The following is a 14,984-nucleotide window of genomic DNA, read 5'->3' as shown; positions in this document are numbered from 1 at the left end:
TTATGAATAATCTTTCACATAAAATCATGCATTTTATAAATAATTTTATGAATAGTCTTCACATAAAATCATGCATTTCATAAATAATTTCATGAATAACCTTTCACATAAAATCATGACTTTTTCATAATTTTATCATGTTTTGGGTACGTAAAAAGGGGTTTCCAATAAAGGGCATACATGCATAATATCTTTTATAAAAAGACAAACAGATCACTGTACATACAGCGTAAGGATATGATCATGCTACTTACCTCGTAGCGCTAATCCAATATTTCCGGGCGCGACTGATTTCCTATAAGATAGACACGTAGTTTACGTAAATTTCTACTTAAAGACATACCTCTTAATTAAACTAGAAATTCCAACTTAATCTATATTTTTCATTAACTTTGATCTTTAAAACTCTAAAATCACATTGACTCCATAATATTGACATCAATTCTGTATATCTAGAGTTTATATGCCGAACTTAAAAATACAACTCTATCACTATGATACAAATCTAATTAACCTCAAGTCCAATAAAAATATAAGTCTATTTAAAGATCATTAGAATTTTGTAAGAGTTGAAATCTAGCCCATAAATATAATACTGTACTACCTGAGTCCAAACAAAAATGAAAATAAGCCCATCTCACCCTCATACGGGCCTAAGGCCCAAGGCCCATCAGAAACTAAGGGTTCTTCCTAGAACCCGAAACATGGCTAACCAAAACTAAGGCAAAAACAGAGTTGAGACTGACTCTGCGATGGTCCGAAACTCACCGAGGGATGAAGAAGCTCACTGCGATGGTAGTCTGGGCGGCTGGCAGGGGGTCACGACGGCGCAACCGAAGGCTCCACTGAGTATGGTGGTGCAATGCAGTGAGAGAAAGAGAGAGAGTTTAGAGAGAGAGAATTCTGCTAAACCGAAAACAACCGAGAGAGAGTGGAGGCTAGCGACGGTCGTGGGTTTACCGGAAGGGAGTGGGCTCGACGGAGTTCGGCTGGTCGGTACTTTCTGTGCCATGGGAGAGGTGGTTCGGTGTCTCTTACGGTGGCTACTGTGGAGAAGGTGACTGCATGCTCCGTTTCGGACGTGCAAAAACAGTGGTGCGTCCGTGGCTGCTACGGCGTGCCTTGGCGGCTGAGGGTGATCCGATGTATTCTATGGTGGTCAGTGGTGGCGTCGGCGAGTTCTGTGGCTGAGGGTGGCCGGGCTGTGGCTTACGGTCGAAGAGCTCAGTGCTCTGTTTTTTAGGGCTAAAACAGGGGAGGATGCAGCGGGTTTATGGCTTTTTCGAGGGCGGGCCGTGCGGTGGTTCTGTGCGTGTGGAGGAAAAGTGAACTAACACGGCAGTGGGATTTACGGTGGAGGGAGAGGTGGTCTGCTGGACGAGCTTGAGGGAGATGGTGGAGCTTGTCTTCTCGGACGTGTGCTGCGGTTTGAGGGGAGGAGGTTTGTGGCAAGTGCTCTGTGTGCGTGAGTGTATAAATAAATACAGTGTCGTGCAAGCGGAGGAAAAGAAAGGAGCCGTGCATGCGTACGTTTGATGCGCGATGGGAAGACTCACGATGGGGCATTGCGGCTTGCATCCGTATGAATAAAAGTTTGAGAACCTAGAAGAAAACCCTAGAAAAAAAAAGAGACGTGCGAGTGCATGTGCATGTGATGTGAGTGGATTAGATTTCGCGTTTGAAATTCAAAATAGAAGAAAAAAAAATCCGGCAAGAGGAGTTGTATTATGAAGAGGATTCAAGGGTTGGACAGAAATAATAATAGTAAAAATAATAATAATAATAATAATAAAAATAATAATAATAATAATAATAGAGCCTTAATAAAATTATTCAAATTTTATCCCTAAAAAAATATAGCGTCGGGTCGTTACAATTGGACCCTTCTAGAAAACATTGACCAGCAAAAGTGTCCAATAAAATCGTGCACGCAGAAGATCTACGCGAATAGGTTATATTTAGCGCAACGTTGTGCTATAAATCTCCCAACACCACCCACCTGTTTATAATATCCAAGAGTCAGCTAGCTACCAACCCTCTTTCTTTCTTTCTATCTTTCTTACTTAACATCTCACCGACCCGTAAACTCCACTCGGACAAGAGAACGTCCTTTAATTGCATTCTTCATTGAAGCACGATGGCAATGCCAAGAAGAACTATTATTTTCCTGATCTGCGTGTTTATAGTTTGTGGGCTCTGGGTTAAAGATACAAATGCCAGCTCCCTCAGCAATGGAGCTGTACGAGGTGATGATGATATTCATGAAAACTGCAAAACGCATCCTGAGGCTGCGAGTTGCCATCCAGACCCAGCTAATAAATACACCAGAGGCTGCGAAAAAGAGACTGATTGCCGACCGCCACAATATGGTTAAGATGACGATAAAAATATGACAAGCGTTCAAAAATATAACAAATTAACAAATGATTGCGATTCCATGCATCTAATTAATTATTCGTTGTTCCATCTGGACAAAGTGTACGTATTATGTCGACTTACTCATGTGTCATGTATTGTCCCAATGTTTTATACGATCTGTATAAGAAGGGCGCATGTTGTATATAAATTTTTTAGACCATATTTATAACATAACCATATTAACTCGTGGACGTAATGTGCATATGACGTATATTGTACGTACTTGGTCATGTATTAGTTCGAAAATCCAAATGTACGCACGCATGGGTACTACTACGACGACAAATGCAGTGATCCTTCTGTTATTAGTTGTCAATTTTATCTTTATATATAATAATAAAAAAAAGTTTTACATATACATCGAAAAAACTTATTTAAAGGAAAATGATAAAAATAAAGGAAAAAAATTTATTTGTTCGGAAAATGCACCAACAAAAATTTCATCATTTTCTCCTTTTGGACTTTTTCGAGCGCAAAGCACATGTGCAAAACGATACGCACTACAAGAAATTAGGCTTTTTTCAACGCTCAAAATCGTCGCAAATACCCCTAATAATCGCTGCAATTGATCATTTTCAGCGATTTCTAATTCGCTGCATGTTTGACGAAATTAAAGTACCTTTTCTGATCAATTTCAGCGATAGCTAAAAATCGTCACAAAAACTACCATTCGGGCAATTTTTTTCCGTTGCTATTGTCTAAAAAATTGACGAAAATGGCCTTTCCATTTACCATGTAATCGTTGAAAAAACTCAATTGCGGCGATATATAAGAATTTTGAATTATTGTCGCCATTGTACATTTCTAGCAGTTAAATCCCGCCACAAATAATTGGTTCCCATTCGGACCAACGTTCGAACGTGAATACATAAAATTGTACAGTAACATTCGAACGTACTGACCCACAAACAAACAAAACGTTTGAATGACTAAAATATTAACGTTCGAACAAACCTCCGAACGTACTACTTGCATTCAAACGCTCATTCGCTTACATTCGAAATAACGTCCGAACGTTAAACCCGTAACGTCTGAACATTGGTGCGTTAACGTTCGAACATCCGTTCGAACGTTTATTATAATTAATGTTCAGACGCATTAACGTTCGAATGTAAATATGATACCTTCGAACTATAATCAACGAACGTCGACTTCTCTCATTCGAACGCCAATCGGTCGGGCTGCCATTCGAACAATCAATTGGACGTTCGAACGTTACTTTCTCTGACAGTTCTCAACCTTCACAAAAAAGGGAACGTTCGAACGTTCAACCAAACGGAACACCTCCAACGGTCACTAAAAATATTTTTAGTGATGGTTCAACACTAAACCGTCACCAAATATCTTTAGTGACATGTGACAATTTTCGGTGATGGTTTCCTCTATCACCAAAGACAAATTGTGTTGTAGTGACTGTCTCTTCATATCTACGACAGATTGGACAGAAGAAAGGTTTTCCACTACTTTCCATGTACAGAGATTTCTCCTTGTCTGCAGGATATGATTTCCTGCTTTCCAATAAGTCTTTCACCCCACCATGAACCTGTAAGTGCCATAAATATTACTAATTTCCATCACTTGAGTTGATGAGAACTCTGGAGCAAGTATTAATTCTGAGAATTCTACGAAGTGACGAGAATTCCTTCACTTCTGAGAAAAATCTCAACCAAGTACTAACTGATGATAGTTGGTTCCAGTTTTAGTACTATCATGTCGTTTAGGGATAGGGTCGTGTGTTTCTAAGCTGTTAGATAGTGAGACTACATAAGAAATGTTGAGACTGTTTGTGAATAGTAGTGAAAAGCTAATAAAAAAATAATAACATAATATTGAATAGTAGAAAAAAGTAGATGAAAAATAATGAATAGTAGAAGAGTAGGTGAAAAGTAATAATAAAATAAAGAATAGTAGTGAGAGTACTTGAGATACTCTTGGTTGCCAAACTATTTGAGTTATCAGACACTAATAGATTCTTGCAAATATGATGGTCTTTTCTGTAGCTAAATCTCGAACCTGTATGTTGTTGATGCGCAGGTTTTTAACAAGTTTTGTAACAAATTTACAGTGCGTAATGATGTCGTAGGAATGCAAAAATAGAGCACTTAAATTATGAAGTTTGTTTTAATTGCTAAATATTGCTTTGTTTCATCGAGTTCGGAAACCACAAATGCAACAAATGTCGTAGAGGGAAAATCAATTGTCTTTAACAGCTTAGAAAAATGATAGAATTTCTTTGTTGCATTTGTGGTTTTCCGAACTCGATGAAACAAAGAAATATAAATATATGCCTAAACAAACAAGAAGCTATCCAGATAGTATTGGACCCTTCTAGAAAACATTGACTAGGAAAAGTGTCCAATAAAATCGTGCACGCAGATGATTTACGCGAATCGGTTATATTTAGCGCAACGTTGTGCTATAAATTTCCCAACACCACCCACCTCTTTATAATATCCAAGAGTCAGCTTGCTACCAACCCTCTTTCTTTCTTTCTTTCTTTCTATCTTTTGTACTTAACATCTCACCGACCCGTAAACTCCACTTGGACAAGAGAACGTCCTTTAATTGCATTCTTCATTGAAGCACGATGGCAATGTCAAGAGGAACTGTTATTTTCCTGATCTGCGCGTTTATAGTTTGTGGGCTCTGGGTTCAAGATACAAATGCCAGCTCCATCAGCAATGGAGCTGTACGAGGTGATGATGATATTCATGAAAACTGCAAAACGCATCCTGAGGCTGCGAGTTGCCATCCAGACCCAGCTAATAAATACACCAGAGGCTGCGAAAAAGAGACTGATTGCCGACCGCCACAATATGGTTAAGAGGACGATAAAAATATGATAAGCGTTCAAAAATATAATAAACTAACAAATGATTGCGATTCCATGCATCTAATTTATTATTCGTTCTTCCATCTGGACAAGGTGTACGTATTATGTCAACTTACTCATGTGTCATGTATTGTCCCAATGTTTTATACGATTTGTATAAGAAGGGCGCACGTTGTATATAAATTTTTTAGACTATATTTATAACATAACCATATTAACTCGTGGACGTAATGTGTATATGACATATATTGTACGTACTTGGTCACGTATTAGTTCGAAAATCCAAATGTACGCATGCATGGGTACTACTACGACGACAAATGCAGTGATCCTTCTGTTATTAGTTGTCAATTTTATCTTTATATATAATAATGGAAAAAAGTTTTTCATATACATCGAAAAAACTTATTTAAAGGAAAATGATAAAAATAAAAGGAAAAAAGTTTATTTGTTAGGAGAATGCACCAACAAAAATTTCATCATTTTCTGCTTTTGGAGTTTTTCGAGCGGAAAGTGCATGTGCAAAACGATACGCACTACAAGAAATTAGGCTTTTTTCAGCGCTCAAAATCGTCGCAAATACCCCTAATAATCGCTGCAATTGATCATTTCCAGCGATTTCTAATTCGCTGCATGTCCGACGAAATTAAAGTACCTTTTCTGATCAATTTCAGCGATAGCTAAAAATCGTCACAAAAACTACCATTCGGGCAATTTTTTTCCGTTGCTATTGTCTAAAAAATCGACGAAAATGGCCTTTCTATTTACCATGTAATCGTTGAAAAAACTCAATTGCGGCGATATATAACATCGCAAAAGGTTAAGAAATCGCCGCAAATGACTCAATATTTTTCCAGAATTTTGAATTATTGTCGCCATTGTACATTTCTAGCAGTTAAATCCCGCCGCAAATAATTGGTTCCCATTCGGACCAACGTTCGAACGTGAATACATAAAATTGTACAGTAACATTCGAACGTACTAACCCTCAAACAAACAAAACGTTTGAATGACTAAAATATTAACGTTCGAACAAACCTCCGAACGTACTGCTTGCATTCAAACGCTCATTCGCTTACATTCGAAATAACGTCCGAACGTTAAACCCATAACGTCTGAACATTGGTGCGTTAACGTTCGAACGTTTATTATAATTAACGTTCAGACGCATTAACGTTCAAACGTAAATATGATACGTTCGAACTATAATCAACGTACGTTGACATCTCTCATTCGAACGACAATTGGTCGGGCTGCCGTTCGAACAATCAATTGGACGTTCGAACGTTACTTTCTGTGACAGTTCTCAACCTTCAGAAAAAATGGAACGTTTGAATGTTCAACCAAACGGAACACCTCCAACGGTCACTAAAACTATTTTTAGTGACGGTTCAACACTAAACCGTCACCAAATATCTTTAGTGACATTTGACAATTTTCGGTGATGGTTTCCTCTATCACCATAGACAAATTGTGTTGTAGTGACTGTCTCTTCATATCTAGGACAGATTGGACAGAAGAAAGGTTTTCCACTACTTTCCATGTACAGAGATTTCTCCTTGTCTGCAGGATATGATTTCCTGCTTTCCAAAGTAAATCTTTCACCCCACCAAGAACCTGTAAGTGCCATAAATATTTCTAATTTCCATCACCTGAGTTGATGAGAACTCTGGAGCAAGAATTAATTCTGAGAATTCTACGAAGCTACGAGAATTGCTTCACTTCTGAGAAAAATCTGAACCAAGTACTAACTGATGATAGTTGGTTCTGGTTTTAGTACTATCATGTCGTTTAGGTATAGGGTCGTGTGTTTCTAAACTGTTAGATAGTGAGAATACATAAGAAGTATTGAGAATGTTTGTGAATAGTAGTGAAAAACTAATAAAAAAATAATAACATAATATTGAATAGTAGTAAAAAGTAGATGAAAAATAATGAATAGTAGAAGAGTAGGTGAAAAGTAATAATAAAATAAAGAATAGTAGTGAGAGTACTTGAGATACTCTTGGTTGGCAGACTATTTGAGTTATTAGACACTAATAGATTCTTGCAAATATGATGGTCTTTTATGTAGCTAAATCTCGAACCTGTATATTGTTGATGCGCAGGTTTTTAACAAGTTTAGTAACAAATTTACAGCACATAATGATGCCGTAGGAATGCAAAAATACAGCACTTAAATTATGAAGTTTGTTTTAATTGCTAAATATTGCTTTGTTTCATCAAGTTCGGAAACCACAAATGCAACAATTGTCTTTAACAGCTTAGAAACAGGATAGAATTTCTTTGTTGCATTTGTGGTTTTCCGAACTCGATGAAACAAAGAAATATAAATATATGCCTAAACAAACAAGAAGCTATCCAGATAGTATTGGACCCTTCTAGAAAACATTGACCAGGAAAAGTGTCCAATAAAATCGTGCACGCAGATGATCTACGCGAATCGGTTATATTTAGCGCAACGTTGTGCTATAAATTTCCCCACACCACCCACCTCTTTATAATATCCAAGAGTCAGCTAGCTACCAACCCTCTTTCTTTATTTCTTTCTTTCTATCTTTCGTACTTAACATCTCACCGACCCGTAAACTCCACTCGGACAAGAGAACGTCCTTTAATTGCATTCTTCATTGAAGCACGATGGCAATGTCAAGAGGAATTGTTATTTTCCTGATCTGCGTGTTTATAGTTTGTGGGCTCTGGGTTCAAGATACAAATGCCAGCCCCATCAGCAATGGAGCTGTACGAGGTGATGATGATATTCATGAAAACTGCAAAACGCATCCTGAGGCTGCGAGTTGCCATCCAGACCCAGCTAATAAATACACCAGAGGATGCGAAAAAGAGACTGATTGCCGACCGCCACAATATGGTTAAGAGGACGACAAAATTTTGATAAGCGTTCAAAAATATAATAAACTAACAAATGATTGCGATTCCATGCATCTAATTTATTATTCGTTCTTCCATCTGGACAAAGTGTACGTATTATGTCGACTTACTCATGTGTCATGTATTGTCCCAATGTTTTATACGATTTGTATAAGAAGGGCGCACGTTGTATATAAATTTTTTAGACCATATTTATAACATAACCATATTAACTCGTGGACGTAATGTGTATATGACGTATATTGTACGTACTTGGTCATGTATTAGTTCGAAAATCCAAATGTACGCATGCATGGGTACTACTACGACGACAAATGCAGTGATCCTGCCGTTATTAGTTGTCAATCTTATCTTTATATATAATAATAGAAAAAAGTTTTTCATATACATCGAAAAAACTTATTTAAAGGAAAATGATAAAAATAAAAGGAAAAAATTTATTTGTTAGGAAAATGCACCAACAAAAATTTCATCATTTTCTGCTTTTGGACTTTTTCGAGCGCAAAGCCATGTGCAAAACGATACGCACTACAAGAAATTAGGCCTTTTTCAGCGCTCAAAATCGTCGCAAATACACCTAATAATCGCTGCAATTGATCATTTTCAGCGATTTCTAATTCGCTGCATGTTCGATGAAATTAAAGTACCTTTTCTGATCAATTTCAGCGATAGCTAAAAATCGTCACAAAAACTACCATTCGGGCAATTTTTTTCCGTTGCTATTGTCTCAAAAATCGACGAAAATGGCCTTTCCATTTACCATGTAATCGTTGAAAAAACTCAATTGCGGCGATATATAGCATCGCAAAAGGTTAAGAAATCGCCGCAAATGACTCAATATTTTTCCAGAATTTTGAATTATTGTCGCCATTGTACATTTCTAGCAGTTAAATCCCGCCGCAAATAATTGGTTCCCATTCGGACCAACGTTCGAACGTGAATACATAAAATTGTACAGTAACATTCGAACGTACTGACCCTCAAACAAACAAAACGTTTGAATGACTAAACGATTAACGTTCGAACAAACCTCCGAACGTACTACTTGCATTCAGACGCTCATTCGCTTACATTCGAAATAACGTCAGAACGTTAAACCCGTAACGTCTGAACATTGGTGCGTTAACGTTCGAGCATCCGTTCGAACGTTTATTATAATTAACGTTGAGACGCATTAACGTTCGAACGTAAATATGATACGTTCGAACTATAATCAACGAACGTCGACTTCTCTCATTCGAACGACAATCTGTTGGGCTGCCGTTCGAACAATCAATTGGACGTTCGAACGTTACTTTCTGTGACAGTTCTCAACCTTCACAAAAAAGGGAACGTTCAACCAAACGGAACACCTCCAACGGTCACTAAAAATATTTTTAGTGACGGTTCAACAGTAAACCGTCACCAAATATCTTTAGTGACATTTGACAATTTTCGTTGATGGTTTCCTCTATCGCCATAGACAAATTGTGTTGTAGTGACTGTCTCTTCATATCTATGACAGATTGGACAGAAGAAAGGTTTTCCACTACTTTCCATGTACAGAGATTTCTCTTTGTCTGCAGGATATGATTTCTTGCTTTCCAAAGTAAATCTTTCACCCCACCATGAACCTGTAAGTGCCATAAATATTTCTAATTTCCATCACTTGAGTTGATGAGAACTCTGGACCAAGTATTAATTCTGAGAATTCTACGGAGCGACGAGAATTCCTTCACTTCTGAGAAAAATCTGAACCAAGTACCAACTGATGGTAGTTGGTTCTGGTTTTAGTACTATCATGTCGTTTAGGTATAGGGTCGTGTGTTTCTAAGCTGTTAGATAGTGAGAATACATAAGAAATGTTGAGAATGTTTGTGAATAGTAGTGAAAAACTAATAAAAAAATAATAACATAATATTGAATAGTAGTAAAAAGTAGATGAAAAATATTGAATAGTAGAAGAGTAGGTGAAAAGTAATAATAAAATAAAGAATAGTAGTGAGAGTACTTGAGATACTCTTGGTTGCCAAACAATTTGAGTTATCAGACACTAATAGATTCTTGCAAATATGATGGTCTTTTCTGTAGCTAAATCTCGAACCTGTATATTGTTGATGCGCAAGTTTTTAACAGGTTTTGTAACAAATTTACAGCACGTAATGATGCCGTAGGAATGCAAAAATAGAGCACTTAAATTATGAAGTTTGTTTTAATTGCTAAATATTGCTTTGTTTCATCGAGTTCGGAAACCACAAATGCAACAAATGTCGTAGAGGGAAAAACAATTGTCTTTAACAGCTTAGAAACAGGATAGAATTTCTTTGTTGCATTTGTGGTTTTCCGAACTCGATGAAACAAAGAAATATAAATATATGCCTAAACAAACAAGAAGCTATCCAGATAGTATTGGACCCTTCTAGAAAACATTGACCAGGAAAGTGTCCAATAAAATCGTGCACGCAGATGATCTACGCGAATCGGTTATATTTAGCGCAACGTTGTGCTATAAATTTCCCCACACCACCCACCTCTTTATAATATCCAAGAGTCAGCTAGCTACCAACCCTCTTTCTTTATTTCTTTCTTTCTATCTTTCGTACTTAACATCTCACCGACCCGTAAACTCCACTCGGACAAGAGAACGTCCTTTAATTGCATTCTTCATTGAAGCACGATGGCAATGTCAAGAGGAATTGTTATTTTCCTGATCTGCGTGTTTATAGTTTGTGGGCTCTGGGTTCAAGATACAAATGCCAGCCCCATCAGCAATGGAGCTGTACGAGGTGATGATGATATTCATGAAAACTGCAAAACGCATCCTGAGGCTGCGAGTTGCCATCCAGACCCAGCTAATAAATACACCAGAGGATGCAAAAAAGAGACTGATTGCCGACCGCCACAATATGGTTAAGAGGGCGACAAAATTTTGATAAGCGTTCAAAAATATAATAAACTAACAAATGATTGCGATTCCATGCATCTAATTTATTATTCGTTCTTCCATCTGGACAAAGTGTACGTATTATGTCGACTTACTCATGTGTCATGTATTGTCCCAATGTTTTATACGATTTGTATAAGAAGGGCGCACGTTGTATATAAATTTTTTAGACCATATTTATAACATAACCATATTAACTCGTGGACGTAATGTGTATATGACGTATATTGTACGTACTTGGTCATGTATTAGTTCGAAAATCCAAATGTACGCATGCATGGGTACTACTACGACGACAAATGCAGTGATCCTGCCGTTATTAGTTGTCAATCTTATCTTTATATATAATAATAGAAAAAAGTTTTTCATATACATCGAAAAAACTTATTTAAAGGAAAATGATAAAAATAAAAGGAAAAAATTTATTTGTTAGGAAAATGCACCAACAAAAATTTCATCATTTTCTGCTTTTGGACTTTTTCGAGCGCAAAGCACATGTGCAAAACGATACGCACTATAAGAAATTAGGCCTTTTTCAGCGCTCAAAATCGTCGCAAATACACCTAATAATCGCTGCAATTGATCATTTTCAGCGATTTCTAATTCGCTGCATGTTCGATGAAATTAAAGTACCTTTTCTGATCAATTTCAGCGATAGCTAAAAATCGTCACAAAAACTACCATTCGGGCAATTTTTTTCCGTTGCTATTGTCTCAAAAATCGACGAAAATGGCCTTTCCATTTACCATGTAATCGTTGAAAAAACTCAATTGCGGCGATATATAGCATCGCAAAAGGCTAAGAAATCGCCGCAAATGACTCAATATTTTTCCAGAATTTTGAATTATTCTCGCCATTGTACATTTCTAGCAGTTAAATCCCGCCGCAAATAATTGGTTCCCATTCGGACCAACGTGAATACATAAAATTGTACAGTAACATTCGAACGTACTGACACTGAAACAAACAAAACGTTTGAATGACTAAACGATTAACGTTCGAACAAACCTCCGAACGTACTACTTGCATTCAAACGCTCATTCGATTACATTCGAAATAACGTCAGAACGTTAAACCCGTAACGTCTGAACATTGGTGCGTTAACGTTCGAACATCCGTTCGAACGTTTATTATAATTAACGTTGAGACGCATTAACGTTCGAAAGTAAATATGATACGTTCGAACTATAATCAACGAACGTCGACTTCTCTCATTCGAACGACAATCTGTTGGGCTGCCGTTCGAACAATCAATTGGACGTTCGAACGTTACTTTCTGTGACAGTTCTCAACCTTCACAAAAAAGGGAACGTTCGAACGTTCAACCAAACGGAACACCTCCAACGGTCACTAAAAATATTTTTAGTGACGGTTCAACAGTAAACCGTCACCAAATATCTTTAGTGACATTTGACAATTTTCGGTGATGATTTCCTCTATCGCCATAGACAAATTGTGTTGTAGTGACTGTCTCTTCATATCTATGACAGATTGGACAGAAGAAAGGTTTTCCACTACTTTCCATGTACAGAGATTTCTCCTTGTCTGCAGGATATGATTTCTTGCTTTCCAAAGTAAATCTTTCACCCCACCATGAACCTGTAAGTGCCATAAATATTTCTAATTTCCATCACTTGAGTTGATGACAACTCTGGAGCAAGTATTAATTCTGAGAATTCTACGAAGTGACGAGAATTCCTTCACTTCTAAGAAAAATCTGAACCAAGTACTAACTGATGATAGTTGGTTCTGGTTTTAGTACTATCATGTCGTTTAAGTATAGGGTCGTGTGTTTCTAAGCTGTTAGATAGTGAGAATACATAAGAAGTGTTGAGAATGTTTGTGAATAGTAGTGAAAAACTAATAAAAAAATAATAACATAATATTGAATAGTAGTAAAAAGTAGATGAAAAATAATGAATAGTAGAAGAGTAGGTGAAAAGTAATAATAAAATAAAGAATAGTAGTGAGAGTACTTGAGATACTCTTGGTTGGCAGACTATTTGAGTTATTAGACACTAATAGATTCTTGCAAATATGATGGTCTTTTATGTAGCTAAATCTCGAACCTGTATATTGTTGATCCGCAGGTTTTTAACAAGTTTTGTAACAAATTTACAGTACGTAATGATGCCGTAGGAATGCAAAAATAGAGCACTTAAATTATGAAGTTTGTTTTAATTGCTAAATATTGCTTTGTTTCATCGAGTTCGGAAACCACAAATGCAACAAATGTCGTAGAGGGAAAAACAATTGTCTTTAACAGCTTAGAAACAGGATAGAATTTCTTTGTTGCATTTGTGGTTTTCCGAACTCGATGAAACAAAGAAATATAAATATATGCCTAAACAAACAAGAAGCTATCCAGATAGTATTGGACCCTTCTAGAAAACATTGACCAGGAAAAGTGTCCAATAAAATCGTGCACGCAGATGATCTGCGCGAATCGGTTATATTTAGCGCAACGTTGTGCTATAAATTTCCCCACACCACCCACCTCTTTATAATATCCAAGAGTCAGCTAGCTACCAACCCTCTTTCTTTCTTTCTATCTTTCGTACTTAACATCTCACCGACCCGTAAACTCCACTCGGACAAGAGAACGTCCTTTAATTGCATTCTTCATTGAAGCACGATGGCAATGTCAAGAGGAATTGTTATTTTCCTGATCTGCGTGTTTATAGTTTGTGGGCTCTGGGTTCAAGATACAAATGCCATCCCCATCAGCAATGGAGCTGTACGAGGTGATGATGATATTCATGAAAACTGCAAAACGCATCCTGAGGCTGCGAGTTGCCATCCAGACCCAGCTAATAAATACACCAGAGGATGCGAAAAAGAGACTGATTGCCGACCGCCACAATATGGTTAAGAGGGCGACAAAATTTTGATAAGCGTTCAAAAATATAATAAACTAACAAATGATTGCGATTCCATGCATCTAATTTATTATTCGTTCTTCCATCTGGACAAAGTGTACGTATTATGTCGACTTACTCATGTGTCATGTATTGTCCCAATGTTTTATACGATTTGTATAAGAAGGGTGCACGTTGTATATAAATTTTTTAGACCATATTTATAACATAACCATATTAACTCGTGGACGTAATGTGTATATGACGTATATTGTACGTACTTGGTCATGTATTAGTTCGAAAATCCAAATGTACGCATGCATGGGTACTACTACGACGACAAATGCAGTGATCCTGCCGTTATTAGTTGTCAATCTTATCTTTATATATAATAATAGAAAAAAGTTTTTCATATACATCGAAAAAACTTATTTAAAGGAAAATGATAAAAATAAAAGGAAAAAATTTATTTGTTAGGAAAATGCACCAACAAAAATTTCATCATTTTCTGCTTTTGGACTTTTTCGAGCGCAAAGCCATGTGCAAAACGATACGCACTACAAGAAATTAGGCCTTTTTCAGCGCTCAAAATCGTCGCAAATACACCTAATAATCGCTGCAATTGATCAATTTCAGCGATTTCTAATTCGCTGCATGTTCGATGAAATTAAAGTACCTTTTCTGATCAATTTCAGCGATAGCTAAAAATCGTCACAAAAACTACCATTCGGGCAATTTTTTTCCGTTGCTATTGTCTCAAAAATCGACGAAAATGGCCTTTCCATTTACCACGTAATCGTTGAAAAAACTCAATTGCGGCAATATATAGCATCGCAAAAGGCTAAGAAATCGCCGCAAATGACTCAATATTTTTCCAGAATTTTGAATTATTGTCGCCATTGTACATTTCTAGCAGTTAAATCCCGCCGCAAATAATTGGTTCCCATTCGGACCAACGTGAATACATAAAATTGTACAGTAACATTCGAACGTACTGACACTCAAACAAACAAAACGTTTGAATGACTAAACGATTAACGTTCGAACAAACCTCCGAACG

This window comes from Juglans regia, chromosome 10 (assembly GCF_001411555.2).
Source record: "Juglans regia cultivar Chandler chromosome 10, Walnut 2.0, whole genome shotgun sequence".
NCBI lineage: Eukaryota > Viridiplantae > Streptophyta > Magnoliopsida > Fagales > Juglandaceae > Juglans > Juglans regia.
The sequence above is the reverse complement of the archived record's forward strand: the minus strand, read 5'-3'. Positions refer to the sequence as shown.